The sequence below is a fragment of the Oryctolagus cuniculus genome, chromosome 5, assembly GCF_051225735.1.
Source record: "Oryctolagus cuniculus isolate XC-2025 breed Fujian yellow rabbit chromosome 5, ASM5122573v1, whole genome shotgun sequence".
In the NCBI taxonomy this organism is placed as follows: Eukaryota; Metazoa; Chordata; class Mammalia; order Lagomorpha; family Leporidae; genus Oryctolagus; species Oryctolagus cuniculus.
In genome coordinates this window covers 79547058-79562701 of record NC_142871.1, presented here as the reverse complement: position 1 = coordinate 79562701, position 15644 = coordinate 79547058, and the positions used below count along the sequence as shown (strand labels likewise).

At 38.4% G+C, this 15644-nt stretch overlaps 1 pseudogene; it reads right to left on the bottom strand.

The window, feature by feature from the left end:
* The window catches only part of LOC103349850 (glutaminase liver isoform, mitochondrial pseudogene), a 194676-nt pseudogene that overhangs the window by 70703 nt on the left and 108329 nt on the right, over nt 1-15644 (bottom strand).

The window sequence follows — 15644 nt, the reverse complement described above, 5'->3', positions numbered from 1 at the left end:
GCTAATTAAAATACACTGTAGTTACACATTAAATTTAAGAATTTCTTTTTTTATTTCTTTCTTATTTTTTTACAGGCAGAGTTAGTGAGAGAGAGAGACAGAGAGAAAGGTCTTCCTTCTGTTGGTTCATCCCAAAAATGGCCGCTATGGCCAGCGCGCTGCACTGATCTGAAGCCAGGAGCCAGGTGCTTCCTCCTGGTCTCCATGCAGGGGCAGCACCCAAGCACTTGGGCCATCCTCCACTGCACTCCTGGGCCACAGAAGAGAGCTGGACTGGAAGAGGAGCAACTGGGACAGAATCCGGCACCCCAACTGGGACTATAACCTGGGGTGCCGGCACTGCAGGCAGAGGATTAGCCAAGTGAACCGCCATGGCCCCGGCCAAGAATTTAAATATGTTATTGACTTCAACCTTATAATTTTTGGCTTCTGATGTATTTCTTACAGACAACAAACTTGTCCTGGTAATTCTGTGACAATGCATACTAACCAATGAAGACATTTAAAGAGGTCGTGGAAGTGGAATTAAAGGATAAGTTTAGGGACCAGGACTGTGGCATAGTGGGCATCAATTCGAATCCACTTCCAATCCAATCTAAATCCCTGCTAATGCGCCTGGGAAAGCAGTCGAAGGTGGCCCAAGTGCTTGGGCCCCTGCACCCATGTGGGAGATTCAGAAGAAGCTCCTGGCTCCTGGCTTTGGATCGGCCCAGCTCTGGCTGTTGTGGCCATTTGAAAAGTGAACCAGTGGATGGAAAACCTCTCTCTCTCTCTCTCTCTCTGTGCCTCTGCCCCTCTGTAACTCTGTTTCAAATAAATAAATCTCAAAAAATAAGTTTATTTCAGTGCAAAAGTTTTTGAAGATAGGCACAGTTTTTTCATTATATGCATTTATGTGAACCTTTGAAGACCCTGTGTGTGCATGGATTTCAATTATTTTGCACCCAAGTGAACTTATCTTTTAATTCATTTTTAAATTCTTATATATTGCTACAAAAGTTTTTCTCTGTACATATTAATTTTATAGATAATAATGAAATTTTTTGTGTTTCTGTTCATGTTACATAAAACATTTACTTCACATTTCACTGAGTTGTTTGAATTTCTCTACCTCTGCCTTTCCCTCTCTGTTTATACAGAAGTCTGGCTTACATCAAGTAATTGACTGCATTCACTTGATTTAAGGTATTATGTTTAAAACATCTTCCTATCTAGACCCTTTCTGACATTGATGTATGGTCCAAACATGAGGGAGTCTGACCAGTTCTGAGCATAACATATGCCTCTTTCTGTGTTAGGCGCTTATAAGTGCTATCTAAACTATAGTGTCATCAGGAATGTTGTTTTTGAAAAGAGTTCACTTGTTACGATTTTTGTTTACATTGAAGTGTCATTGGACAACTCTATTATCCTCCCCTGGTTTAACTTTAGTGCAATGAAGTGTCAGCAGAAAAATATTTTGTTGGTTTATTTCCCAAAGTACAAACTAAGTTTGTTTTTCCAGAAACTACAGCATGATATCATTTCAATTCATCCATAATCCAAATGACTCTCAAACATTCCATAAGATAAAACAATATGACTTTGCTTACCAACACACTATCATATGATATTTTATTGTATAAGTATTAATGGATTTAATTTCTTATCATAGATAACTTGTATATTTCAATAAATGCACATGTATCCAGCAGCAATTAATAAAGAAATCTGGGCAGTAAAACCAATAAGATAACAAGCACTTATTAGAATGAACAATGTATTAGATGGTCATTTTAGCTCCAGCTCTATCATTTGATGAGCATAATCAAAATACAAAAAGTTTAAAATATCAATATTTGAATGAAGCGTTTTCAAAAGTACAAGGAAGTGTTTATTATCAAAAAGCTGTGGATTTTAAGCAATGTTGGCACTAACATACACTTATCTTTTAGTTCTATGTTACATGAAATTTTTGGTACCTTTGTATATATAAATCTATTTACATGGATGTGCTGTCCAACAGTTTGCTGCATTTACATCAACTATCATACTTGTGAAAGAATTTTCTTAGATAGCCCAGGTAAAAAATTTAATTCCTATATATCGGGTTGTATACACATATGATATTAACACTGGTTAAAATCTTATGAGGCATCACAGCTAAAGGAAAATTAGTATGCTGAAGTTCTATATCTACTGTTCTTGCTTTAAATATGTATGTTAGGCTGTCTAAACAAGCTACTTTTTTGATAGGCAGAAAGACAGAGGCATGAAGGCAGACAGAAATATCCTACTTGCTGGTTCATACTCTTCAAATGCTCAACACACACACATGGGGCCAGCACCGTGGCTCCTTTGGTTAATCCTCAGCCTGTGGCACCGGCACCCTGTGGGTGCTGGGCTCTAGTCCCGGTTGCTCCTCTTCCAATCCAGCTCTCTGCTCTGGCCCAGGAGGGCACTGGAGGATGGCCCAAGTGCTTGGGCCCTTGCACCCGCATGGGAGACCAGGAGGAGGTACCTGGCTCCTGGCTTCAGATCGGCGTAGTTCCAGCTATAGTGGCCATTTGGGGGGTGAACCAACAGAAGGAAGATCTTTCTGTCTGTTGCTCTCTCACTGTTTAATTCTATCTGTCAAATAAATAAAAAACAAAACAAACAAAAACAAATGTTCAACACACAAGGCTGGGCTAAGCCAAAGCCAGGAGCTAGGAACTCAATTTGAGTTCCCCATAGGGATGTCAGAAACTCAACTATGTGAGCCATTTCCTGCTCTCTTACAGGGCATGCATTTCAGGAAGCTGGAATTTGGAGTAGATCCAAAATTCTAATCTAGGCACTTAGAAAGGGGGTGTATGTACCTCAGATAGCATCTTTACAGCTGCACCAAACATCCTTTCCTAACTTTGTGCTTTCTAATGTGTGAAATGGGATTATTAATATCTAATTCATAGGAGTGTTTGAAAATATAGTAGATTTATATATGTGAAATGTCTTATACTTAAAAATCAATAAATCATAATTTTGTCTTTCCCTGTCTGTTATCACATAATTTTATTTACTTATTGTTATGCAATCTACTGTTACAGTGGTTCTTATTTTAATGTACAAAGTTGAGGCCTGTAGAACTTTTCATGTTCTATAAAATATTAAAGGAATTCAAGCCAAAAATCTTGTCAAAGAGAAAATAGGGAGACAATAAAATGAATTTGCACATAAGAAACTAGATTTTGCATTTAAAAGTACTTTTCAGCAGAAAATGAACCTAGAACTAGATCTTACTTGAAATTCTTCTTAAATGAATTTTTCATACATCAAATTTTGATATTTAATATGAACATTGGGCTAGAATTAATGTTGTCTAAGAAATATACCACTCATACATAAGGTGATAGTTGATTATTATTTCTTCACTTACAAATACATGCATGAGATTTTTCTATATTATTAATACAAAACATATGCTTTTTTCCAAGTATATAAAACACACAAACACATGTATGTATACATACATATATATAGACAGAGAGAGAGAGAGCATATTGGCATATTTTATATGGCAGATAACATAGCTGGAGTACAGTTTGACAATCTGGCTTTGTCAACTTTTTCTGTGTAGCCACTTCCTATTCATGCCGTAGCTCTAAGTAATTGGGGCTTTATTCTATTAGCCTGTATTGCATGTTGCTGCATGTATGATTTTATTCCTGTAAGAATCTAGATCATCGTACTCCACATTATATTATGGCATTAACATGACTAATTCTACACATTTCTGAGGCATAACTGAAACTCATTTTTGGATTGTTTGGAGCCCCTGAATTCATATGTAACTGACATCCTTTTTACTAACTAGATATGTTGATCTTTTAATAAATTAATTTAATCCCCAAACAATCTAGGAGCATCAGATTTTTCCAGTTTTGTTGGTCAAAATTCTGAACCTCTGAGAGTTTAGAAAATTGGTGAAAGTATAAACTGATAATTCTGGGCCACAGCAGAGAGCTGGACTGGAAAAGGAGCAGCTGGGACAGAACCGGCGCCCCAACTGGGACAAGAACCTGGGGTGCCAGCGCTGCAGGCGGAGGATTAGCCTAGTGAGCCATGGTGCTGGACAAGGATATGGTTATTAAGATGAGAAAGATGGATATTGAAAGGCAATAAATGGGGTTGGCGCTGTGCATCCATATGTGTGCCAGTTCGAGTCCCGGCTGCTGAACTTCCGATCCAGCTCTCTGCTATGGCCTGGGAAAGCAGTGGAAGATGGCTCAAGTCCTTGCCCCTGCACCAACATGGGAGACCTGGAGGGGGCTCCTGGCTCCTGGCTTTGGATCGGCTCAGCTCCGGCTGTTGCGGCCATTTGAGGAGTGAACCAGCACACAGAAGACCTCTCTCTGTCTCTGTTTCTCTCTCTCTCTCATTGTAACTGCCTTTGATAATAAATAAATAAATAAATCTTAAAAAGAAAAAAATAAAAGAAAGCAGTAAACTATTTTGCCACAATCTCCCTCCTGGACCATCTAAGTTTCTTAAATGTATGGACTATACTTACATTTGTCTTGGCTCCTTCAAGACAAATCTTTGTTTATTTTACTCAAAACCACTATGTGGGAGGCCCAAATGAAGTTTCTCTCCTAGCTCAGCCCTGGCCATTTCAGACACAGGGATGGAGGTGAACCAACATATGCAAGACCTCTCTCCTCAGTCTAATCTTCTCCCTGTGTAACTCTGACATTCAAACAAATAAATACATCTTTTTAAAAAAGGATCTACCGAATTACAAATATAAATTTATGGCCCTTGCTTAAAACATTTTGACGACTTTGATCAATACCTCAAAATAAATGCTAAATATCTATAATAGGTGCAAAACATATGTTAAGTCAGCCACCCCAGTTTCTTATTTATTCAGAATAAAATATTTATTTTTGTGCCAAAAAAAAGAAAGTATAAACTGATAAAACTTGATTGCAAGCAACTTTTACATGAACAAATTTCCTTTGTTCTCTCTTTTGTTCTACATTTTTCCAAGAAGTTCTACCTAACATAATGCCTCCCTTGGCACTAATTAATATTTCACTCGATAATACGTAATGCCTACCTTATTCTTTCATTAAGATATAACTTCTTTAAAGAAAGCAATTGTGTATTTCTCATTCAACAGAAGGTAAATAAAACAAATGAAAAGAATAAAGGAACCTAAAATTATCACAAAATTTGAGCTATCCCCAGGGAAAAACGCATAATAGGCCACTTTCTTGTCAGATTTCTGCAAGTTGTAGAAAACATCCAGCAATCAAGGGTTGCTGACATATCAGGAAGGAAAAAAAAAAAAAGAACTATTCTAAAAATAGAATCACAGAATGCAGCTTAAAAACATGTCAGCATCATTGCAACAGATAAAACTGTAAATATGCATCCTGATGCTAAATATATCAGTGAGCAACAGCAGAGAAAGGTCAGAGAACTACAAAGCTGAAAGCACAAGGCAGAAAAGAGAGAAGAAAAGTTGTTTGATTCGACAGACATTAATGCAAACCATGTTTTTGTTGTTGTTTGATTTAGCGGCGTATGGAGAGCTGCAAGAGTTCCTTGTGTTTTTGTTGCTTAATTTGTTATTGGTCCTAATATTCTAAAAGATTTCAGAGTGAATCCCTGTTGCTGTGTGCCTGGAGCTGATATGTAACCTTTGGGAAGTGCTCTCTGAGCAGATTTTAGGTCTTTTTTTTTTTTTTTTCTGTTGTATTCGCTGAAATGTTTCTCCTCTTTCTCCATTGGCTCTGACTTTAATTTTTGTATATGCTCCCTTTATTATTTTGATGATTTCCACTAATGACCTGAAAATTTATTTTACAAGATTTATTTATTTATTTGAAATGCAAAGTTACAGAGAGGCAGAGGCAGACACACACACACACACACACACACACACACAGAAGTGTTATCCATCTACTGGTCCATTCCCCAGATGGCCCCAATGGCCAGAGCTGTGCCAGTCTTAAGCCAGGAGCCAGGATCTTTCTTCAGGTCTCCCACTTGGGTGCAGGGACCCAAGAACTAGGGTCATCTTCTGCTGCTTTCCCAGGTCATAGCAGAGAGCTTGATGGGATGTGATTCAGCCAGGACACGAACCAGTGCCCATATGGGATCCTGGCACTGCAGGAGGCGGCTTTACCCACTATGCCACAGTGCTGACCCCCTGAGAGTTTTTAAAGGCTCATCTTAAGAAATTGATACAGTTAAGTAGAATACATTTATTCTTAGAAAAAGAAATCATTACTTCTATTTTCAATAATCTTTTTATTGCAGGTGATAGATTCCCAAAGAAACCATATTTATTACATAAGTTGACTATATAAATTATACCTCTGGTTTTGTATCCTTATTTGCAATAAGAAATTTTTCATTTGTCAGATCCAGTATCAGTATAATTTAGAAAGCTAGTCCAGACTATAAATGGATGCAGTAGACCCAAAGTGACTGAGTTTACCCTAATTCATGTATTCAGGTTGATATTCCAAAGTGTTTTTGTTTCTTTTTCTACACTGAGAATAAAAAGAAGTTTCCAAAATATCTAAACACTGTACATAATTATTTGTTTTTAGGAATTTGGTATTATTACTATAACTGTTAGTTATTATACTATTGTCTATTCTGTTTTGTGTTGCTATAAAAGAGTACCTGACACTTGTCCACATGTAAAGAAAAGATTATTTAGCTCACTATTTTAAAGTCTGAAACTCTAAGGTGGAGTGCGCCTCATCTGGTGGGTCTCTGTTAAGTCTCCTGGTGGAATCACAGCAAGATGGACAGCAGCACATGGCAGTAGCAATTGTAGGAGTCATGAGTGTGTATGGAAGAGACCACCAAGGAGAGGGGAAATGAGAGAGCAAAAGTGTTTAACTTCAACCCAATCCAGTCCCACCATACCTGACCCACTCCCACAAAATAACATCTCATTCCCTCACCACCTTCTTCTACGTTGCACCCATTCAAGGTTCTACCACCTCAATGCCACATACTCTAGGCCAAGCTTTTATCACTATATAGCAACTATATATATATAGCACTATATAGCAACTGTATCACTATATAGCAACTCTAATATGTATGTGTTTGTTTGATAAATCTGAGTAGTTTGATAAACACACTCAGACATTTGCCTATAATTCATGACATTTGTTTTCTTTCTTTAGCTTCAGAAATCTGTAAGACTCTGGAATTCTTAAATGTTCTCAATGCCTATATATATCATGACAAGAATTACCTGTGAATAAATAAGCAACCATTTAAATACATTAATATTTATCATTTTATATTATCCTTTTATTTTAATCTTAAATTTTGACAGATTACGCATGATTCGTACATACGAATCTAAGAACATAATGATAGCCCCTCTCTCCCTCCCACCCTTCTTCCTGCTACCTTTCTGTTTTATTTTTAGTTTTTGAGATAACACTTTAAATTTGCATTACAGTAAAAATATTTAATACATCATCAAATAAGAAGTTTAATGAGTAAAAATCAAAAAAGACCCTAGTTTTGTGGGAATATAGACAATGACTATAAACTATAATTGAATGAAAAAATAATGATTACACCCATGTACAGTTTTTTATGTGTCAATTAGTAATTCATAATTTCTTTCAATAAAATAGAATCAATAACAATATAAGATCTAAATATTTCCTGTGTGATTACAAGACAATAATTTCATTATGTTTTAACCTATTTCCTCTCAACAGCTTATGCATAGGAATAATTTTTTGCCATGCAAATAATTATACATTATATTTTTGGTACTCTATTAACACAGATCAGGGAAAACACATGGTATTTTTCTTCTTGGGACTGGCTTATTGCACTTAGCATAATGGTGTCCAGTTTCATACACTATGTGGTAACAGGATTTCATTCTTTTTTATGGCTAATAGTCCATTGTGTATATATACCACATTTCATTTGTTGAGTCATCAGCTGATGGGCATCTGGGTTGATTTCATATTTTAGCTTTCGTGGTTTGAGCTACAAAAAACATATGGGGATACAGATAACTCTTTCATATGCTGATTTCATTTACTTTTGGTAAATTCCTAAGAGTGAAATGGCTGGGTCATATGGTAGATGTATTTTCAACTTTCTGTGGAATCTCCATATCTTCCCCTACACATATATGTAATAAATAACTATAGTTAATAAAACAAAAGAAATTAGAAGTTACTAAATTTATAGTTATTTTAATCATTTAATAACTTGTAAATTATCTACTATAAATAATAATAACACTCTCATGTGGAAATTGCCCTATTTTAGGTCAAATTTGTGATGGTTCCTCTTACTTAAAAAGACATGGAGGTAGAGATAGAAATACATATTTACTTAACTATGTATCCTTCTTTATATGTATTTTTGCCTTTTAAACTCAGTTTCAAGAATTAACATCCTTGCTAGTATGTCTACATTCATTCTAAAATATCTCCTTTATTTTCTGTGTGCAAGTAGGTCTTACTTTGAATTCCTTGCTTATCAATTTTTCACTTTCTCTCAGAAGCAATCTATACTGACTGCTGAAAAATATTCTATCCCATCAACATAGTTTTTCAGCAATCAAGAGAAGATTCTAAGGATTCCAGGAAAGGCTATATGACAGACTTAATCTTTGATCATATCAAGAGCAAAAATATGAACTTCTGCTTTAAGCAAAGGTGAAAAGGGAACAAATTTACTCTCCCCATCGAAGCAATGAAAATGGGTACTAAATATGTAAAATAATAATTTTGAAACTTTGGATATCAGACAATAGAAGTGTATCCCACTGAGATAGAAAACAAGAAAGGTAAACTCTCTGATTGGACAGCTTACTCCCTTGAAACAGTTTTTAAGCTGCAGGACAGAGGAGGAAAAGGCAGAAGGAACCCAGCAGATTATCTGAGGTTAGGAGGTAAAGTTGAGAGTTTGGGGAGCATGAATATGTGGGGTCCTGAGGACACAGCATAGAGGAGAGTACTTCACACAATGCTGACACCGGCGATCATGTGCCACCCAAGCCTTCAGTTGAATACTGACGATCACATGAGTGTGAAGAAACTACCTAAAACTGGGAAAAAGAACCACTCAACAAGATTTGTGAGAAAGTACCTGCTAAATACCAGTCAGGCATAGTGTGTCTTTACCCTAATAGAAAAATCCTCATAATTCATGGGGCAAAAAATGTGTGAGTTGTTTATCTTCCTTTATCTTAATGAAGCTGAGCAGATTTTTCCCCCTATACATCAAAAGTTAACAACCTTTTAGTGTGATCTCCTTATCATGAAGTATTTCACATATAAATATTGCCAGTGTTTATCTATGTGAACTTGATAATATGACAACATAGAGGCAGAAGCTCTTTTAGTTTTCAACAGTAGTGCTTTATTGTGACAGATTAAGATAAATCCTAACCAGCTAAGTCTTTGTAACTAGATCCAGGTGTCTATGGAAATGCAAGACCCAGCATATAACATTAGTCACTTACTGTTGCAGTTTGTAGGGGGGAAGCCTAATCCAATTATGTTGTTTACAAGGTTGGGCCTGGAAGTCTGGAATTGTAGCATAACATGCAAGCTGCCACCTGTGATGCCAGCATCCCTAATGGGCGCTGGTTTGTGTCCCGGACACTCTACTTCCTATCTGGCTCTCTGCCTGCATGCCTGGTAACACAGCTGAAGATGGTTCAAGTGCTCCTTCCCCTGTACCCATGGGGGAGACACAGATGAAGCTCGGGCCCCTGGCTTCAGCCTGGCCTAGCCAAAGCTGCTGCAGCCACCAGGAGAGTGAACCAGTGGATGGAAGCTCTGTCTCTCTCTGTGTCCTCTATTCTGCCTTTCAAATAAATGAAGAAATCGTTACAAGAGAGGGAGAGAGAGGGAGATGGGATAGTGCCTAGTGGGTGGTTCTTAGGTCACAGGGGTGTGCCCTCAAAAGTAGTTCTTGTGAGGGAGCTATGATAAAAGCTTGCCTTGGGGTCCAGCCTCCCTGCTTCTCTGTTTGCCATGTCATCCTTCCTCCCCATACACTCCACTGTCTACCATGGGGCCTTCACCAAAGCCTTCATGATCCCATTTGGACTTCCTTCCTCCAAAGCTATGAGTCAAATTAACTAGTCTACTTTCTTAACTATCTTGTCTCAGGGATTTCATTGTAGAAATGAAAATCTGATTCCTATATCTAATTTACCTTTTTGAGGGGTAAGTTTGGAATTTTGTTTTGGTGAATATTTTAACCCATTTAGTCATGACAGATAAGAATAGTGGTTGTTCAGTAGGTTGCTGATTTTAGGGAAGTGATATCACAGAATGCCAAAGACAGCTGAGAAGGACCTAGGGAACAGGTTGCATATGATTTGCTAATTGTACTTTACATATTGACACTAATTATATTTCAGCCACCAGCTGCTAGCTGCCTTTTTTTTTTTTTTTCCCTCCCTTCATAGATACTGAAGGTCTGTGGGCAATCACAGCTATTTGCCTTTCCAGGAAGACAATCCTGCTTATAATTAAAGTTCCAAGTAATCAAGAAAATGAACTGTTTCTAACTGAAAGTGGATGTGTAGCCCATGTAAAAATCTATAACCTAACAAAACCTTTGACATCTTTTAACTGAAATTGTGTAAAAAAGTGACCCAACACAGACTTAAAATTTCCTTCTTCCATGCCAAACAATTTGAAAAGTAGATGACATTGCCAATGGCTGTCTTTTTTTTTTTTTTTTAATTAGGTGCAGTTAAAAATCAAAACACACTTACCTGTTTTCACTTCCTGTAAACACAGTGGAAGGGGACAGAATTCCAATTGCTCCCCACTGGAGTGTTTTATACTAAGTGTCTCTTCTTATGATAATGTATTTTCCCACAAGAAACATTACCTACACCTCCTATCAGTAGTCGTTCTCTCTTAAGCTTTATTTTCTTCATTTTACAGTTCCAAAGACAGTCTCTTAAATGCTTTGATGGACAATGAATTCTGAATAATAGGTCCTGAGTAACTGTAGAATTTCCACTTGCTATTTTAAATTAATTACTTTGATAGTAAAATAACTTTCAACATTGCTTTATAATTTTCAGCATAAAATAAAATTATTATGGCTTGATTTCTATTTCTGCCTCATTCCCTTTCTGTTAGTAGCAGTACTGCAGTTTGAAGCAAAAACACAAATGTGGAAAATGGAAAACTCCTTGGTTTTTATGAACCAAAATATCATCATTAGAGTTTGGCAAAAATGGTACTCCTTAAAAACATTTTGAGAGCTTCTCTCCTTCTTAATCTCTTCATTCTGCAGAATGTATTTGTTCATCATTTCATCCTTAGCATTTAACACTTACAACACATCCAGCAACATACTAGATACTCAGTAAATGTTTCTTAAATAAATCAATTGATATTGGAAATGACCCCTTAAAATCTATATGAAAATGCGGCCCCTTAAAGTTCCCCAAGTTCCATCTGGGATGCCACATATGCTATTGAAATTTGGGGTGCTGTATGATATCACCATATGCTTATTAATAAATCCCAATATTAATAAGCCCAAGAGGGTTCTTGCCTAATATTTTGAGAAGAATTCTAAATACCAGCATCAATAAACAAGGAAGCATGATACATTTTAGGCTTTTATTCAGTGAGAGAAATCATAGGAGAGTGAGAGCTTTATCTAAGAGAGAGAGGTAAATTTGGGTTCATACCGAGCACCAGGAACCAGCCTCATGGAGGAGCCTCTAGGCCAGGAATCCTAGGGCGGGTGGCCCGAAGGCCACTGCTCTGGGGCGCAGGGCTATAGCCAGCTTCCTCCTGGCTAGAGGCCAGGGCAAAGAAGAGAAGGGCCAACACACCATGTCCCAGGTTTTAACCGCTTCCAAAGGGGAGTGGTTAATTAACCTGATTGGCTGGTGGGCACCCATGTGTGGCCAGGTAGGGGCATGAGGTCACACAGAGGTGTGGTGAAGGTATCAGGTAGGGCGTGAGATCACATAGGGGCGTGGCAAAGGCATGATCTTCCAGCTCACAAACCTAATTAATTTTAACCTATATGCCTGCCTACTTTGTTCCCCCCTCAGAGACTCCACCCCTTAATCCTAAAGGAAGTTGATGGACGTTGAATCATCTCTTCTATAACTGCTTCCTGCTTATGAGGGGTGTAGTACAGGCCCTGCCTTTCCAGGGTCTGGAAGTCTCTGTCTAATCCCATCTAATGAATTTGTTTTGTGAGTTGGAGCAGTCTTAGTCATTTCCAATGTCTGTGTCCCCTACATGGTCAGTTACTCCCAGAAGCCAAGTTTTGAAACATGTAAGTTTGTTGAGTAGTATAAGCAAAACTGGAACAAACCAATTATAGGTTGGGTGCCCCTTTAGATGAAAACAACATATCTTACAGATTCCCAGATAGTGAGGAGTGATAGGGTACCATTATGTAGATTATAAACCCATTTATCTTGAGCAAAGAGAATTATAATAGAGGAACCCATTTAGTAGCTTCATCATCAATAACAGTTCTCAGAGATAATCAAGGAAGGCAGGTATGGTATGTTGGCCTTAAGGTACAGCAGTCTTGATGTGACAAAGGTAAAACTGCACTTATCCTTTTTGCTTTGAAGTACTTAAGGTTTCTGATTGGCTTATAGGAACAGTCAGGCATGTCTTTCCCATTCACCTGTGAAGACTTAAGAGGTAGACATTTAATCCTAATTTCAAGGAGGTAGTCCTGTTTAATAGCACCTGGTAAGGTCCCTTTCATTTATGCTGAAACTGATCTGAAGAGAATCTTCTTATGAATGGCTTGCTCAGGAATTTCTAATGTTGAAGTTTTTGTTAAAAACACCTTGATTCCTTGGAACACCTTTTGCAGCTCCCCTGTCCAGCACAGTGTTTCAGAGCTTAAAGCAAACACAAGGCTTAGAATCCAAATCCTAGAATCCATAACAACTTTTGTAGCTACGCTTTTAGTACAGAGTCTGTATCAGGGCATCCTTAAAGCTATACACAAAAACTTGGAATCCACAGAATTTTGCCATTCTCAGAAATTCCCTTGGCTGCCTTTTTTTTTTTTTTTTTTTTTTTTTTGGACAGGCAGAGTTAGACAGTGAGAGAGACAGAGAGAAAGGTCTTCTTTTTCCATTGGTTCACTCCCCAAATGGCCGCTATGACTGGCACGCTGCGGCCAGTGCGCCACGATGATCTGAACCCAAGAGCCAGGTGCTTCCTCCTGGTCTCCCATGCGGGTGCAGGGCCCAAGGACCTGGGCCATCCTCCACTGCCTTCCCGGGCCACAGCAGAGAGCTGGACTGGAAGAGGAGCAACCAGTACAGAACCAGTGCCCTGACTGGGACTAGAACTAGGTGTGCCAGCACTGCAGGTGGAGGATTAGCCTATTGAGGTGGGGCGCCGGCCTTGGCTGCCTTTTAATATCTGACCCTATGCTAAAACATAAGAGCTAGGAATTTCACAGAGACATGTATCCAAAATTTTACATATGAGCACTTAATAAACTTTAAAGAAAGGAATACAGGCAATGGAGCTTGACACTTAGACATAACTAGAACTTATGATGTATAGTATCACACAATAGAACAAAGTAAATCTTTGGGATTAATTTTTACCATTAATGTTAATATGTAGCTCTTTTGAGAACAGAGGTCCTGCATGGGAAGTTAGTACACAGTGACTCCTGTTGTTAATTTAACAATTACCACTCTTATGTGTGACATCAGTGATCACCCAAGGCTTTTGACATCAGCTGCCTAGGCTATGGAAGCCTTTTGAGTTTCACAAACCCCATCAGTATTCAGATAAGGCCATAAGCAAAGTGGAAGTTCTCTCTTCCCTCTTGAGAAAAGTACCTCCTTCTTTGATGGCCACTCTTTTCCACTGGGGTCTCACCCAGGGGGGTTTTCCATGCAGGGACACTTTTTGCATGAGTGTCCTGGCTTTCCACACCTGAAATGCTCTTGAGGGCCTTTTTAGCCAGACCAGAATGCCTTTGAGGCCATTCTATGAGTCTGCTGTGCAGACTCCTTCCCATGTTGGAGCATTTACTCCTATTTAACTTTATTTACTATTAGTAGTTAACATTTGATCCTATTGAGATGATCACTTTAGCACTTAATACCACCTATAGGATCACTTTAAAACTTAAGATGTTACCATTACCATCTAGCCCAAGGGGATTTGCGATCTCAAAGCAAGTTTTAAACTGTACCCTTAGAAGTAAGTCCGTAGGAATGCACATAGAGCTATACAGTTTTACAGTCTCTATAGGACCTGAGAAAATAAAAACAGACACAACTATTCACGAGCTTAATTATTCTTAAGCATTTTACATGGATACATTGTATTAGCTATAATTCCTTAATCCCATCTAGTAGAAGGGTCTCCCAATTATTAAGTGTAGATTTTTTTTTTATTTATTTATTAGACAGGTAGAGTTATAGACAGTGAGAGAGAGAGAGAGAGACAGAAAGGTCTTCCTTTCGTTGGTTCACCCCCCAAATGGCTGCTATGGCCAGTGCTGCACAGATCTGAAGCCAGGAGCCAGGTGCCTCCTCCTGATCTCCCATGTGGGTGCAGGGGCCCAAGCACTTGGACCATCCTCCACTGCCTTCCAGGGCCACAGCAGAGAGCTGGACTGGACGAGGAGCAGCTGGGACTAGAACCCAGTGCCCATATGGGATGTCAGTGCCACAGGTGGAGGATTAGCCAAGTGAGCCATGGGGCTGGCCCCTAAGTGTAGATCTTTTAGAGAGTCTTCAAAGGAGTAGATGCAGAACTACTCATAGTTAAATCACCTTGTAACCTGGGGAGACAGGAGGTAAACAGGGCTAACATTTGGCCCAGTTATATCTCTGATCATCTACCTTAGCCGGTAATCTGACATCTCAGTACTACTATGCCTATTAAAGAGCTTAATGCATATATAGCATACCAAGGAAATATAAACCACTCAGTCTGAGAAATGCCATTCCAGACTGTTAGAATCCCACTCCAGAGGTGAATATAACAAACTGGAATAAGGGGTATCCACTCTGAAGATGAAAATAGCAGATTAAAATAATAAAAATATGATTTAATCCCGCTCCAGAGGCAAAAATAAAAAACTGGAATAAGGGGTATCCACTCGGAAGGTGAAAATATAAATTAAAATAATAAAAACATGATTTAATATACATTGGTTTATTAATCAGGCATGTAGCATGTGGTGGGCCATGGTAGCAGCCATCTTGGGGTGGAGCCTGTTGCCCAACTTCCTGCGAGGGCAGAATTTCCACCCTCCATGACAGAAGTAGAGTGTCCTTTGTGTTTGAAGCTCCTCCTCCCTGATGCTAACAGGTTTCTAAGCAACCAGACCAGTTCTCCAATTCAAAATTAACAATTGAAAGCTTGTACAATAGGGCCAAGGGATATAGCAATGGTTACTTTTGAAGGCTGCCAAGTATCTTCCAATAGGTTGTACAATGGGCTTGGGGAAATCTTAAGAACAAAGGCTGTCATAACTGGTAGGGTCAGGAAATATCTGAGAAACAAAATCAACATTTTCCCAATTATTGGGGTGGTTGTTTTTCTTGTGAGGTCTATGAGAAAACACATGCTGAATAAAGAATAACTTCTCATTTTATCTATATTTACCAATTCTCA